Raw genomic sequence first — 13,086 nt, 5'->3', positions numbered from 1 at the left:
TATATCCGCGATTATTTTGTATAAAGTGTATATATACACATATTTTATGTGCTTATTTCTATTAAGCATAATGTCTTTATCTAAATACGACCATCGGCCGTCCTATAAACTCTGCACTATGCACACGACTGCGACAGGTATACTTGATGTATAAATTTGCAAACACTGTTAACTATGATTCAATGATTCACTGCAATGTAATTCCATTATACAAAGAGTAACACATGATTCAAATTTTACTTTCTATTTATTCATGAGAAATTACCAAAAAAAAAAAGCAAACAAATCATGAAATATTATGTAATATCAAATTGAAGCTTTGTAGACAAAAACCTTACCAGTAGAATAAATTTGGGAAAAAAACAAAACAAAATGATTTGCGTCTTCGGTTATGTAAAGTTTCTATGTGTCTGTGTGTCTGTGTCTGTCTGTCTGTCTGGCTGTTTGTCTGTGTCTGAGTGTGTGTTGTGTGTTCTTCTTGAAGTTTGCGCGCACTTTTCTGACCCCGCATGTGTAATGTACGCTACCTTTAAAGGGATGGAACATTTTCAGTAATATGCTCTTTCAGATAATTATAATTCTAAGAAGAATTAAGAGTGTATTTTACGCAATTTGTTTTTGAAATACTTGAGATATCCAAAACAAAGCGATCCTAGTGAAAGGTGGGACTCACCTTTTATCATGATTGCTTTGTTCTGCTTTTTTTTTTTATTTCAGCCATTTAGAAATCCATTATCATAAATTAAACTTTGAATTCCTCTTAAAATGTATGGTATGCTCTTCAACATTTCAGAAATGATTTCTAAATATATACACCCCCAAAAAATAATACTTATACTTCCTCGTTTTCTGCTTTCTATTGTCTAGTTTTTGTTGTTTTGTTTCATCTTGTCCACCTGTTGACCGTCATCCACATACTGTAGAGTTCAACGTTCGTCACTGCTCGTATCAATAAATCCTTAGCGTTAATCACTCTTTAAATCCAATACGACCTTCATGCGATATGGGAGTTTCGGGTCGGGTCAGCTTGCAACGTCATACCAATGTCTTAACCCGTCGACAGCCAAGATCAGATCGATTATGTTGTGACGGGGAGCCAATTAAACCAATATCCGCTCGACCGTGTTCGCGCCTTCCTCCTGAAGAGGCATATATGCCCTTTCCGCTCCCGGCAACCAGGTGTACCACAAATAGAATTCCAGGATTTGATAGTTCTCTGCAAAGGTCTACGTTCTAATGTGCCTACCTGATATTGATAGAAATGAAAACAGTGGTTCTGGTGATAAGAATAGTGGTGAAACCGATTACGCTTCGTTCGTAGACTGCTATCTGTATGTTCACCGATGGTAATCTTTGTAAATATACGTATATAGATATTACCGTGATAATCTGATAATAAAAATGCGAAGACATTTTTGCCCGAAAAGCTGTGGGCTTTTATCAGGCTACCAGCATTATGAAGTCCTATCCATTTCCAGCTAAACCGCTCAGGATGGCGGTCTTCTGCGTTCAATTATTATCTCTCTTATTTACTGGAAAAAATACCTACTATGTATAAATATGATTCGTATAAGTTATTGCACAATACAATTGCTTATTTGTGTAATGTTTTATCATTTCAGTCATTGCACTTGCTGCACTTTATATCTTGGAAAAGATTATTTGTGTTGGGCTTGTTCTTTACTGAAAATACAGAAATAAACCAAACCAATTTATTTTCGCTTCTATATTTTCAAAACTCTGATCTTTACAGATAATCATTGTGTAGGGCATAAAGCCTTTCAGGCTGGTTTTTCGATGAGGAAGACCGTACTAGAGAGACATGGAATGGCTATCCACGTACGTTCAAATATCTTGATGAAGTCTTATAATTAACATCATTTTGATCTGAATTTGTTAAAAAAATGAGAGAAAAAGAAATGAGGGGAGTTGGAATGCGAACAATGATAACAACTTGACAAACAAAATAATGATAATAATAATATTCGACATAGAAACACATGGAACGCTCTTTGATGAATTCATTGCTGTTAAAGCCACTTACAGGAAGTATCGGCTGACAAAGTTCCAGTGATCACCATTCAAATACCATCGGGACAGGGATCAGTTGTTTTATGATGGATAGTAAATACAGAATCAATGCAATGTAATTATCCAATTTACCCATTTAGAATTGTTAATTGCAACACGTGCATGTGGATTTCGCTCATTCGTGGGTACGTGAGTGTCTGAAAAATTTACGAATATTATGGATATGACAATTAAGAATAATATTGTAAAAGCTCTTTAACTAATCAAATCAATTCAATGTTAAGATTCTTCTTCTCAGTACTTGTAAAACTGTAACCTCAAGAACATCGGGGGTTTACAGTGTTGCAGAATGTCATTGCTTTTGATATAGACGGTCTACTGTATTTCCAACAAAACAGCTCATAAACGATTTAGTCTGCTATCGGCAACACAAACCGAAAGTGAAAGATATAACTGAGAACAAAACACGTCCCCAAATCAAGCTAGTAGTCACCGCCCCCAATATAAGTCTACTTTTATTGTTTGCTTATTTACACTTCTTATTCATTGTAGGTTTACCACGAATCCAAAAGTGATAATCAAAAATCATGCTGTTTGCTGTTATAATACGTCGGTTTTCGAGGAATGGATGAATGTCTGTATGCGTCTACGTATGTATGTGAAATTTTAGGACACAATTGTTTTGCCACTATTTCTTTGAAATTTCACATCATAGGCCTATAGCTGTGATGCTCGAGGCACTTGCTAGAAATGTAATATTAGATCAGAAATAATGCATTTCATAGCATTAACTGACAACAATCAAAATGATAATACGGAGCCGTGGGTCTGTAGACCTTGCATGGTTTGATTGATTCATGGCCATTTGGATAACAAAATTCATTTGAGGGAAACAAACGAAATATCCCCTGATGTGTCAGCATAATGCAAATTCTAGTGTATCTGAAATAGGCACGCAATCCGATTCTATATCATGGTTGGTCTCTTTCGAAGAGATATATCACTGGAGCTGATTATCAAAACAAAGCACAAAGAACAATACGGAAGGAGGGTCTCCACGCAGTCCAGTTCAGTTTAGTTATATATCTGCATTTCATTGTCGATACACTGACAAAGAATCTATTAAAAAAAATGGAAAAAAAATCTCAGAATTAGTGTATATAAAAATTAACACACAATGTCGCACATATTTATTCTTTATGTATGAAAAAACGTTAAAAATTAAAGATAAAAGCTATGCCATGTAGAATTTACAATGAGATATGGAACACTCAAGATTAAAGTTTACAAAACTTACTATAAATTTAATGCAGAAGACCATCTTCATGAACATAGCTTGAATAGGAAGGAGGTTTTTTTTCTACTAAAAACAACAAAAATGACATTATTTTACATATATCTAATTCTGCTATCAAATCTGCAGTGAACTTCATCAAGTGAATATCGATGTTGTTCAGGTTCAAAATTATTTCCTCAACAACTTAAGACCTTTATCAAAGCCTCCGTGGAGCATATCTTAATCTAAAGCGCACGACCTAAATTCCACTTTTTTGAGAGAGCAAAATATGAATTGATTGTAGTCTTCAATTTGCATATGAATATTAGCACATACCAGAATATGTTTCTTTTATTTCGGTAAATGTATTGTAGTATTTAGAACATTGATTGTAAATTACAGAATCCATGACTTACCATTGTTTGATCATTGCTACGTGGCACTGAAACTGAAAAGATTAAAATCATTTTAGTGATCATACCAACACTACAACTCTACAATTCATACAACCACACACACACACACATACACACACACAAGCACACACCTCAAAGGCAATTTGTGGATGTGTGTTACAATGTGTTTAAGCGTGCGTTTGAAAATGTATACACACTTCTGTCTCTATTCAAATAATCAGAATACAATGCAATCATTATTGTTGTGTTTCATTATTTTATTCATCTGTCTGTTGATTTATACATTTATGTCTATCCATTTTTGCATTGATCTATTTTTGTTAATTTTCGGGATTAATATAATATGTTAAGGCAAGAATATGAAAAGCATAAGAGAAAATCCAAACTGACGGAAGATTTATATATATATATATATATATATATATATACACTCAGTACCTAGTACGATTGATTGTCGTATTCGTATTTGATATGCAAAGAGCACCCCTTCCGCGAAAGCAAAAAAAAACAAGACAAAAGATAAGAAAAGGGAAAATAGACTGGACATCAAGCATTTTTTTAAAGCCACACATTAATAATAGGCAAAAAAAAAAACAGTATGGACCGCTTCTCATAATCAAGTGTATTATTCCCCCCCCCCCCCCCAGCATGTCCTCGTATTAGAGAAGTTCAAAAGTGCTGAAACCTCGACCCTTTTTTCAGACCTTGACGAAGGACGACTTGTTACGGAAATGCACCGGTGCTAACTTCAGATAAGCGATAACAAAAATCACAGGGCATTAAACGGGCTAACATAGCCCTTACAAAAAATAACCATGAAATTTACGGTATTACCATGGTAAAACCTCAATTGCCATAGTAAAACCATGGTATCGATGGTATTACTATGAGTACCACAGAAAAACCATGGTGATGCATGGTGATACCACAGAAAAACCATGGTAAAACCTCAATTGCCATAGTAAAACCATGGTATCAATGGTATTGCTACGAGTACCACAGAAAAACCATGGTGATGCACGGTGATACCACAGAAAAACCATGGTAAACTATCAATACCATGACACGACCATGGTACTGATACGTATACTATAGAATAACTGTGAAGTCTATGGTATTTCCATGGTTTTACCATAGGCGACACAAAATAACCATGGTAATAGTATGTTATAATTTTTATACCATAGCACTACCATGGTATTACTACCAGTACCATGGAAAAACCATGCCATCTACTGTATTTGCCTGGTATAACTATACAGGTACAATAAAATAACTATGGTGATGCCGGGTTATGGCCATCATACCATGGCATCACCACGGTATTACCACTTGTACCATAAAATAACCATGGTATATAAGGAATTTCCCCAGTATCGCTGCACTAATTAACCATGGATATACCATGTAATAACCATCATACCATGGCACGGTTCTGGCACTACTAGGCCTACTTGTACCATAGAATAACCACGGAGATACCATATGATAACCATCATACCATGTACTACAACCACAAGGTCTTTAATCGTACCGCAGCATATATAACCATAGTCTTTTTGTCATCTTCTGTATTTCTAAGGGTACACAAAAATAGCCATGGTGGTACCATGGTTCAACAACAACATATCAATTATGATATTCTTATAGCTGAAAGGGACTGTACAGTAGGTACTGGTTGAGATGAGGATTCAGATTTACAACTTATTTTTTTCTGTTAGATGATAAACCTCTCATGAAATAAAGTGTATGAAAGAGCATATACAGCTGTAATTTCAAGAAGGATTCAACGTTTTGAAGAAAATTCGTCTTGAAATGGCTGAGATTACCAACCCCCCCCCCAAAAAAAAAAGAAAATTAAAATGAAATTGACAGGCCCCATCTTTCATTAGGAGCTCTTTGTTTTAATTTGTTTTTAGATATCTCAGTCATTTCTCAGCCTGTTTTCATTAAATAAACGTTTGAGTCCTCTTCTGCTCTTTATCATTTCAAAGAGTGGTTTCTAAATATCTCGCAAAATGTTACAAGCTGAATCCTCATCTCATCCAGTACTGTATACTCCTTTTAAATGTCAAATAATGACGAAAAGGGTACATTCTCTACTGGTATCACAAGGAAAAAATGGTCCCATTATAGCTATCCGTTTGACCCAACTTGTTCAAATAGTTGCAAACTGGAAGTAGGCCGATACTCGTTCACATTACCATGGTGTGAATTACCATACAATTAAAGATGAAAATTGATACCAACTCACGCCATTCCAGCTGACACTAAATTGAATGAGCTGGCACACTCTGAAAAAAAAAAAAACCCAATCAATTCCAGCTGAATATTATGGCCTGGCTCTAAATCATTGATTATGAAGTTTTATTTGTACCAACTGGAAAACATGTCGTTCAACTGGCAGACTCACTAGTTGACTCCACTTAGACAAGTTGACTCCAAACTAACATTTCATTCCAACTGACAGACTGAAACAAATGAAATAAACTAGGCAATTGTCTACCAATTAGAATTCATTGACATAACCTACAGATTCACCACTGGATTCCAATTGCAAGAAACGGAATAAAGTGTCATACTGAAATATCAACTACCCGATTCCTGTATAGATACAATAATTGTATTGAACTTGACTAGACACAACTGGCAGATTTACCAGTTGATTCCACTTGAAAGCGATGGAATGGACTGGTACACTGAGAAAACATAGATGACTCCAGTTTGAACAAATGGATCAAACTGTGATGAGTGAGTTACATGTGTGTAATAACAACATACCTAATAGTAGTAGCATAGTGGTACTGGTGATAATAATGATGATGATAATAATAATAATAATAATAATGATAATAATAATAATAATAATAATAATAAGGTCTTATCCAGGAGAGCCTCTCCAGTGTTGTCGCTGCTCTATACCACAGGGCCCTGCCATACCACTAACAGTTGAACTGTTCTAATGAAAATGACAGATTAAAAAAATTAGATCTATTGTGTAAACTGGAACATTAAAGCCTATTGGTTGATTCCAGTAGGAAGAAATAGACCAAAGTATGCCCTTAGACAAAGTGGGATCAACTGGACACAACAAGCAGATTTTTCAGTCGATGATCCACTTGAAAGAAATTGTGTGAAATGGCATACAACAACCAGTTGATTACAGTAGAAACAATGAGTGCACATTCGAGTTCGACACCCACAAATCATACAGCCAACAAATCAAACAACCCATGAATTTGACACCTAGCGAACAAGGCCCACATGACTGCGACACTAGGTAAATAAGGCCCACGACACTTTTACAATAAGCCCCATGATGCAATGTCGAGCTTGTGGGCCGTATGACTTGTGGGATGACCCCGAAAAAATTGGACCAATTTGGTGCAGGTTGAATCGACTGGACACAACTGGCAGATTTACCAGTAAGAACTGGCATACTAAAACATCAACTCCATGATTCCAGCAGATTCAACTTTTTTGAACCAGGCTCTTGTATACCTGTTGCAAATGACTTGACACAACTGATAGATTTATTCAACTTCAAAGCAATGCAGATTTAACCTACATGCACTTTGATAAAATTTAGGCTGTAACAGTTAGTAGAACCCAGCCGGGTAATGTATCAAACTGGCATGACTGGGGAAGTTCATACCAGTTCATCAAATCTGGCAGTTTTACCAATTGATTCCACTTTTTAAACGATTATAAACGTACCAATACATTACAGTCAAAACTATTGGACCATTATGAGTATACTTGCAACGAATGGGAAAAATCAAAATATATATCAACCGATTCTAAAGGTAAACCCCTTAAACTCTAAGGGACGTGGCAGGAGAGGGAAGGGCGGAATCCACCCTCGATGTTTCGAGTCTGCGATGGAAGAGACCCTGTCATGAGACATTTTCCTGACTTTTTTTCAAGTTCAACTTCAAATTCATTGTTGTTTTTTCCACAGCAAAATAATCTATTTGGTGAACATAAATCTCGCTTTCTTCAATGAAAGTAGAATGCATGTAATTTGTACAGAGAAAGCAATAATTGAAAACCTAAAGTAGGGGTACAATGCAGTGGTTGCTGAGGTAACAAAAGTGAAATAAATGAAATATGCATTGTGTGAAAAAAGCAGGGACCCACTAAAAAGACAAAGCTTGTGAAGTACGGTCCCTTCTCCGATTGAAAAAAAAAAATCGACGCAAAGATTGATTGAAAACAGCAACACAGAAACTCTTTAAAAATCTGACTATTCTTTATCGGAGCAGATCCAGGAATTCCGTAAATAGGGTGGGGGTGGGGATGGGGGAGGGATCTGTCATGGTGCCACTTCCGCAATTAAAGGGGGCAGACACGCCCATTTTCATTTTGTTTTCTTTTTATTTATTTATTTTTATCTTATCAAAAATTAAAGAAGGGGCCCCCTGGAGCTATCACTGCTGTAACATTAATCACTGCGATTGATTGATCTTATGCTAATTATGGTATAAAAGTGGTCAATGAGAATCTCATAAGAAAACAAAGGAAACAATAAAAAAACAAAGAAATACATTTGAAACTCAAAAAAAATCATATACATAATAAATTGGCTTTTGGAAGTCCTTTAATGTCTGATGCATGGTCTTTAAACATGTAAAAACAGACTTACAAATGATTAAGAAATAGACTCTTAATGCTTTTAATTAGGCTAAAATAAGATGATGGGCCTAATTTGCACAAATAATTAATTGATGAATTAAAATTAGAAATTGACAATAAAAAAAATATTATAAGATATATAACACATAATTTTGTAGATTACAATGTGGTTGTAACTTGGGCCAAATTTCGCTACGATCGTAATACTAATGGTCGAGATCTTGTGGAGGGGGGGGGGGGGAGGCGAAATTCCCTCCCAAAATGCAATTTTTAGCATTTATAGCCAAATAAGCCTGGCCCGTTAAAGATAAGCAAAGTTTTGGAACTAATTCACATTGTGTGTTATCTCATACAAATTCCAAGTACGACCCAAAATATTATACCGGTATGTTCATGTAATAAATGTACTACAGCCTGTATTTAGTATATGTGTGAATGTGTGTAGTGTGTGTATGTGTGTATGTGTGTGCTTGTGTGTGTGTGTGGGGGGGGGTGTGGGTGAGTGCAAACACCCGGTTAGTACTAATATATCCATGGTACCAAGAACTGACTTCTTCCCATGCAGTTTAAACCTCATTAACCCAACTGGAAAATGTAACACAAGTTGATTCAAGTTGCACGAACCATGTTTTGACTTGGTTTCTGTATCGCTCATGAATATTCATGAGAGAGCATCTAACATGCAAAAGGTGAGAAAATAGATAAAAGACATAAAAACCCAAAGTATATATTCTGGGTTTAAACTTTGAAGTATGTTGGGAAATTTCTCTTTTGTTACCAACTATTTTAACTTGTGTTATAACAATGCATATTCATATTTTGATAGGACTAATATTATGCATGACATGTAGTTAGTAACCATGCCTTAAACCTTTTCAGATATCAGCCCATATATAAAGAACTGATACACTAGCAATGTATCTAGGAATAGGATGTATACTCTAGGTATACAGATAGGTAGACCTGTATAGCTTAGGATGTAGGTCTTGTACAATAGTGTAGAAATAGGTGTATGTGATTCGAGGCCAGGTTATGTAGGTAACATACTAGTACTGCATGCTGTAAATACACGACCATTAATGTTATTTTTCTTTTCAAATTGTAAATACCATGGTAATACCATGGTAATACCATGGTAAAATCACCTCAGAAATACCATGGTATTGTACCATGGTACCGGTACCATGGTATTTGGTAAGCACAGTAATACCATGGTAATATACCGTGGTACATGGTAACAGCAGTAATACCATGGTATTTTGCCATGGTAATACCATGGTAATGTACCATGGTTTTACCGGGGCAAAATTACCAGGTTTCCATGGTTCATTACCATACCATGGTATTACCATGGTAAAACCATGGTTCTTTTTTGTAAGGGAGGCGATATTTCGGCCAAAATAGCGTGAGTGTGTCTTCCATAATAATTGCTTTCTCTCGCAGCGCTCCTTCTCTCTCTCTCTCCTCTTGAGCAGGCCACATGAGAGCGACCCGCGTGCATGCTATATTCATAATGTGGAGATTATGAGATAGGTTTGTTTGGAGGTGGCGATTCTGTTTAGGGGGTTCGGCGGTGTCGACTATCCCCCTAATACCCGGGCTGCGGGGACTCACTCTCACCCGCTCGTCACAGCCCCGTGCACGTGAGGACGGTGGAGTGATGCGATAAGTGTGATCTGTAACAGCTTTGGAATGGATATGTTACGCTAAGTTGGCGATTTCCATGCGCAACTCGTTAAATTTCTTTGCCTATGGTTTGGTTTCCTGGTTCTCTTTGTCTATGCAACTGTTGGTGCACATTACACGAATTCCCGGGATGCTGTTTCAGATTGGAATACTCAGTGTATTATCAGTTCTGGCCGAGGCCATAGGTGAGTACTGTAACGTAGGCATTATACACTGTTACCCACCGCTTAATTACCCAAGCCTATACTGAATAATGAACAAAGTCTAGGCTGTCATTGTGCTATGATATCCCAAATTGGTTAATGTTGATGTTGGGATGGAGGATAGAGGATGTGAGAGAGAGAAGTGTCCAGTTTAGGATCGAGTTGGCATGTACAGGTGCAAGGTATGTGTGTTGACATCTATGTATATTACATGGACAGTCCATCAGTGTCGCGTGTGGGTTCTGTTTTGAAACGAAGCCAGGGAATTCTGCAACGTAACCCATTTCCATTCTTCACACGAACAATCAGAATTGGACCTATCTGCTATCTCTATACCATGCTTCTATTCGGTATCATGCTCGTGTTCAAATATCTAGTGGAGGAATTACACAATGTTCTCAAGTTACACAGTACGCTGATACACCACAAGGTGGCCTGTACTTTATTGAAAGAAGAAGAAGAGGAAAAGAAGGAAAATCTATTATACATAAATGTGAAGCAGTATTCCAACAGTCACTGAACTTGGAGGGTCGTGATATTCAGTATTCAGCAAATTCATAAGGCACACTTGCACTTGCACGTATGGAGTTAGAATGTTGTTAGATGCTTTAGAGACTTTAAAGGGATGCTATACTTCTGGTTGAGATGGGTTTTAATTCATATTTCCAATACTTTTTGTGAAATAATGAGAAATCTCTTACGGAATATGAAAGACCATATCCTATAACAAGAGGAATTCACAGTTTACTTTATATAAATTGGTTTTGAAATGGCTGTGATACCCTAAACAAAGAAGTCCTGATAATGGGACCCATGCACTTTGTATAAATGTGACCACTTTGTTTTACTTTGGTTTGTTTGTTTGTTTGTTTGTTTGTTTGTTTGTTTGTTTTTTTGGATATCGCAGCTATTTCAAACCCGATTTTCATCAAAAAAATTTTAAATTCCTCTCAGAATTATTAATTTTCTTTAATATCTTATTTAGGTGGCTTCCAATTATCTCTCAAAAAGATTAAAATCTGAATCCCTATCGCAACAGAAATTATATCATTCCTTTAACTGCTACTCTGTAGGACCCATACATACATCGGCCCATTAATACAGCTGTAGGTCACTTTCTTAACGTTCAGCACGCAGCCTGGCAGACGAACAGACAGGTGGAGACATTGTTGAAGATAATTGGCCTTGCGCTGCATGTCGTAAAATTGACGATTTTTCTGTTTGTCGCGATACACTTCCCATGCTTGTCAATGTCATTCAAATCATGTGCAACTATTGAAAGCCGGGGCGAGGATAAGCATTATTTGCTTCGTGTATGTAGAAGAAACATGCCCATGTTCTTCTACTCACGTTGCAAGTGAGCTACCACAGAAGAACCCCAAATGGGATGGAGGCATACTCCTATAACATAATATGTTATTATGTGAGTGAAGTTGATCGTTTACTGTTTATGAACTGCGTAACAATAGAGAATATGCACGGTCAAATTGAGTGAATAAAACTCGGTCCTGAGAAGCTATCAAAAGACTTCGACTGAAGATCATTGAAGTCTGCAAATCTGTACATTGTTAAATGGGGACAAAAGGTTACGTCACACATGGCAACCGTTTTTGTCCTCTGTGTTCCTTGCCCGGATTTTTAATACATCCAGGGCGTCAAGGTCAACGCCTTTTCAGCGACAAGTTCTCGATTTCAGTCCACCGGAAAAAGATAGTTCCAAAAAGAGGAAACTCGGTGAGGCGCAATAAATGAAACAAGGTACCAGCGTTGTCAAAAACAATGTCGCAGCCACTCAACTCGAGCAACTGACGTACGTGCAGCATTAGAGTACCACTGTACACATGATGTGCCCATGGAGCTACAACTCTAATTAACCATTTTTCAAGATGTCGTTGGACGGTGTGTAGCACAAACACCTCCTTTCTTGTGAAACCACAGCGTTGGTATTTCGAGCTCTACCTATCAAAAGTACTGAAAAGAAAGACACGCCCACAAACATGCAATATTTATTTGCACTTCCCCCACCTGTTCTCTGCAGTTTTTCTACCCCTTCCATAGACGCGCAGTACGGATTTTGGAACCTTGAATCTTTGTCTTCCTTCCTTACCATCATCCTATATTTCTTCATCAAAAAAGGGAGCGTTTACCATAGAAGAGATATTAAATTCATTGTTAAAGCAAATAGAGACGCGGGAACCATGTTCGCGATCCTCGATGTCAGTCATACACTGTTCTCTCTTGATATAACCGCATTATATAATTGTTAAGCGCCGCAGGATGTCGATTATTTAGCAGCCGACGTGCGCTGCCATGCCCTTTTTACCTTTGCCATTAAATCTCCAAACTTCAAGTCTAAATCAGGACCTGGGCCCTCAGCGAAAAAAAAAAAGAGAAAAGAAAAATGCAGATTAAATCAATCGGGAGTTTCTTCAGTATATTACAGTGGATTCACAATGGGCAATTAATCTTACTATCCTTCGCAACAGTTGATATCAACACGACGCATATAGAGTGCAACCTCAAACCAAATCCTTTAGTACAATATTGGTTAAACCCCACTGGTTATAGTTAAACTCAACGTTTGTTGTCCTGCACATAGCATCCTACCAGAATAATCATTTTATATGCTGAACTTTTCAGGAAATTCTACAAAACTATTTCCTAACGCATGCAAGTGGCAATCTTCATAGGAGAGCACGTCAGGTTAACTCATTCGGTGCGAGAGGTATTAAAGTTTTGAGACAACAGTCACAAAGGCTTACGAGTCGGATGTGATTTTACTTCCCGCTTTGGACAATGAGTCCTATGACATACGTGTATTCAAACCAATTTTCTTCAA

This window comes from Diadema antillarum, unplaced genomic scaffold (genome assembly GCF_040938485.1).
Source record: "Diadema antillarum isolate AM-2024a unplaced genomic scaffold, OU_Dant_1.0 scf00000020, whole genome shotgun sequence".
NCBI lineage: Eukaryota > Metazoa > Echinodermata > Echinoidea > Diadematoida > Diadematidae > Diadema > Diadema antillarum.
The sequence above is the reverse complement of the archived record's forward strand: the minus strand, read 5'-3'. Positions refer to the sequence as shown.